Source organism: Ixodes scapularis, unplaced genomic scaffold (assembly GCF_016920785.2).
Source record: "Ixodes scapularis isolate PalLabHiFi unplaced genomic scaffold, ASM1692078v2 PGA_scaffold1__304_contigs__length_218370807, whole genome shotgun sequence".
NCBI classification, from domain to species: domain Eukaryota; kingdom Metazoa; phylum Arthropoda; class Arachnida; order Ixodida; family Ixodidae; genus Ixodes; species Ixodes scapularis.
Window position 1 is genome coordinate 3,930,077 of NW_024609846.1, and position 3,363 is coordinate 3,933,439.

General features: G+C 40.4%; 1 non-coding gene across 1 annotated transcript; it reads left to right on the forward strand.

Annotated features, from left to right (window-relative positions):
• Positions 1-372: 372 nt before the first annotated feature.
• Trnah-gug lies at positions 373-444 on the forward strand. The gene has a single exon. It is a non-coding gene; the product is annotated as a tRNA-His (tRNA).
• Positions 445-3,363: the final 2,919 nt, after the last annotated feature.

The window sequence follows — 3,363 nt, forward strand, 5'->3', positions numbered from 1 at the left end:
GTGAATAATACCCAACGCGATCAGAAATGCATTGTGAAATTAATAAATAGTATTAATATAAAACAGATTTGATTACGCTACCCCGCAAATGTCTTAGAAAACACACTACAAAAACCTATAACTGAATTCCCCTTAAAAAAGACGGCGACAAAGTATCAAATTTTTAAAATTTTTATCGCTTAGTGAACGTACGAACGGCCCTGGCGTCATATGGAGCTTTCAGGAAGTTGAATCACGTTCAGCGAAGCGGGCGGAGCGAAAAGAAACAAAACAAACAAACACAAGAGAAAACTAGAGCAAATAGGAAAGGGAGAGCAAACAGCTTGCGGATTACACGCCCGTCGAAAAAGGCGTTTCCGTCCCGCCGGGATAGCCGTGATCGTATAGTGGTTAGTACCTTGCGTTGTGGCCGCAATAACCCAGGTTCGAATCCTGGTCACGGCAACTTTTTCTTGGCTTTTGATTTTTTGATTTTTTTTATGAAAAAAGATGTTTGGAGGTTATGAATCCAGTTTTACAAACAACCCTTTGCGTTTTTTTTTTTTTTTTTTTTTTGTAAGATTTTTATTTTATTATTTTTTTTTTCTTTAATTTTTGGCTGCACCTGTTTATGGCACCCATCCACTTAGCCTTTCTTTGTGTTTCTGTAAAAATAAAATTGGACTCACGAAACATTCAGTAGTAATGCCACTGGACAATGGTGGTGTTGTGTCGGTTAACGCATGTAGCCAATGCCAGCGTTGCACCTGCGCATTTATCATGTTTTAATTTCCGAAGTAATAGCGCGCATGATCAAAAACAAACGTGTTATTCACTCGATCGCTCGTAATTATATTTTTTGGCAAACTAGACTCACTCAACGTAGGTCTGCGCTGATATGCAGGTCGGACGCTTAGTATTTACGCTTTGCACTTATATGTATATGGGTGAACTGTACAGTGCGTTACAAAACAAACTCTATAGATTCCACACACTTTTTGCTTATTCACACCTGAAATATACAAACGAAGTTGTACAATCGCATGCCGGCATGGGAAATTATTTTTAGAAAACAAGATTTGGTTTAATTATGCTTAAAGATAATGTCCATGAAGCGGCTTTAGTTTCAAGTATCCTGGTATCAAGTGGTGCAATTTCCGCGAACAACCTTACTTCCTACATGAGATTTATTTATTTTTTATTGGCTCTCGTAACTGCGATCGCGAAACGAAATTCTTAACTATTTTTATGCAGATAATAGAGAGTTTTAGTAGATCGTTCCGATACCTCCGATAGCCCCGATAACGATACTATGCATGCGCAAGGGAGGCGGCGGCGGAGTATCGGGATATCGTTATCGGAGTCATGGGAACGATCTACTAAAACTCTCTAATACGACTTAAACGATGAACGTGCATGTTCAAGCAAGGTCAAGATGGGAATCGTAACCCCTTTAAAAAATAGTGTACATTTCAGTTGTATTCTGCCCAGCTTTAATTCACCAACGTCAATCATATCCATGATTCGCAGGGTACAGTGTAAACACAATTTTGCTCGCGTGATCTGGATATGACTGCGCTAGTGCTGCAAATGCTGGGCCGAACGGGACAGAGCATTTATGTTCCGCTCTGAATGATATATCAGTAATCAATTTTGCAACAATCGCGGGTTCGAGGTCGCAGTGTTTTGTGAGAAATAAAAACTCTCCAGAAAGAGAAAGTATGTAGGTGAGCTGGTTAGAAAAGTTTGTATTGCAATGTCAGTTTCTTTTTTTTTTTTGTTCTTTATATTTGTTTTTGTTTCAAGAGACGGGCTATCACATCAATTTGGCGACCGCGACAATTCTTTTCTTCCATATACGCGTGTAGGCAAAGGTAGAGAGAACATTAATGGTCTCACATCTGGTTGCGGCGGCGCGTGTTCCCTGTTTCCGGTTGCCGTGAGAGCTTGTAACTTTGGTACCAATTCAATGTCGCTTACAAGTTGTGTGTCGTGTTGTCCGTCATTTTATTTCTCCTTGTCTCAGAGTTTAGAATATATATAGGATTCCGTGTTTTCGGAGTTTATTCCTCGTAAAATCCGGAGGGTGTTTCTCGGAGTTTATTTTTCGCTGAAAAATTCGAAGCTTATCGGAGTTTATTTTTGTTAGATTCCCAATTCTCCGAAATTCGGAGTTTAGTTTTGCTCTGTTCTTATTTTCTTAAAAAGCCTCTAAAAAGAAAAAATGTTTTTTTTTAATTGCTTTGTTCGGACGCGTGTCCAAAAATTAATTTTCCGCTTAAATTTTTTTTAGAGCAATATTGACGGCGCGAGACGGGATTTCATCGGCAGTCACCTCCTTTCCACTTGCTTTCTCTCTCGGCGTTTCGGGCGCGTGGAGGAGAGGGGGATCGGCTTCGCTTCACGTTGAGTTGGAAAGAGCGAATGCCTCGGATGGTCATTCCGGAATGACCCGTGACGTCACGGACTTTGCGCCCAGAATTTCAAATAAATCTCTCACCGTCAATATTGCTTTAATTTTTACTTTTTTTTCCGCGTAAAATTTATTTTTTGACAAGCGTGCCCCAATCAGACTGTTAAAATTTTTGTTTTTGTTTTCGGGGGCTTTTTAAATAAGAATAAATAATGCCCGGACAAAAACGGTACGTTAAATTCAAAACAAGAATAACCAGTATCGAAATATATTTCTGCAGCTGCATTTCACATCCGCGCCCTTGCGAGTGACACTAGTATTATTTTCCCCCGACAAAATCTTGAAAACAAGTATTACTTCCATAAACGCAGTACTTTGAATTATACAAACTCCTGGACGCACGAAACCTGCAGCTGCCCCCCCCCCCCCTTTCCTCCCCCCCCCCCTTTCCTCCCCTCCGCCCCTTTTCTATGAAATCAACAAGTTCACATCTTTCCACTGTTATAAAAACACAACCCCTCTCTCTCCCTCTGAAAGGCACAAATAGTATGATTAAAACTGGAATCCGCAACAGTGGCTTTTTGTCGTGGACCGTGGTCTAGAAGTGCATTGGCTCATTATGTACTGAACGAACTTTGACGAGATAAGCGGAAAACTCCTCTTTGTAAATGGTAAAAAAAAAAAAAAAATCAGCATCTTCTTTTTTTTTTTTTGGGGGGGGGGGGGGGGGGGCGGGGGGGGGGGTGGGGGAGGGGTTTGTAGCCCAGTACCCTGATCCAACATTATTTGTAAAATAGCGTACGTTTGGCTTTTTATTTCGCAATGATGGCTCTGAAATTTGGAGTTTTTCGTATCAATTTGAATTGTCCAAAATTTCACCGGCGAGTGTTTTTTTTTTGTTTTTTTTTCGGAGTTTATCGGATTTATCTGAAAACACGAAACCCTACATTACATATGTGTGCGCACACACC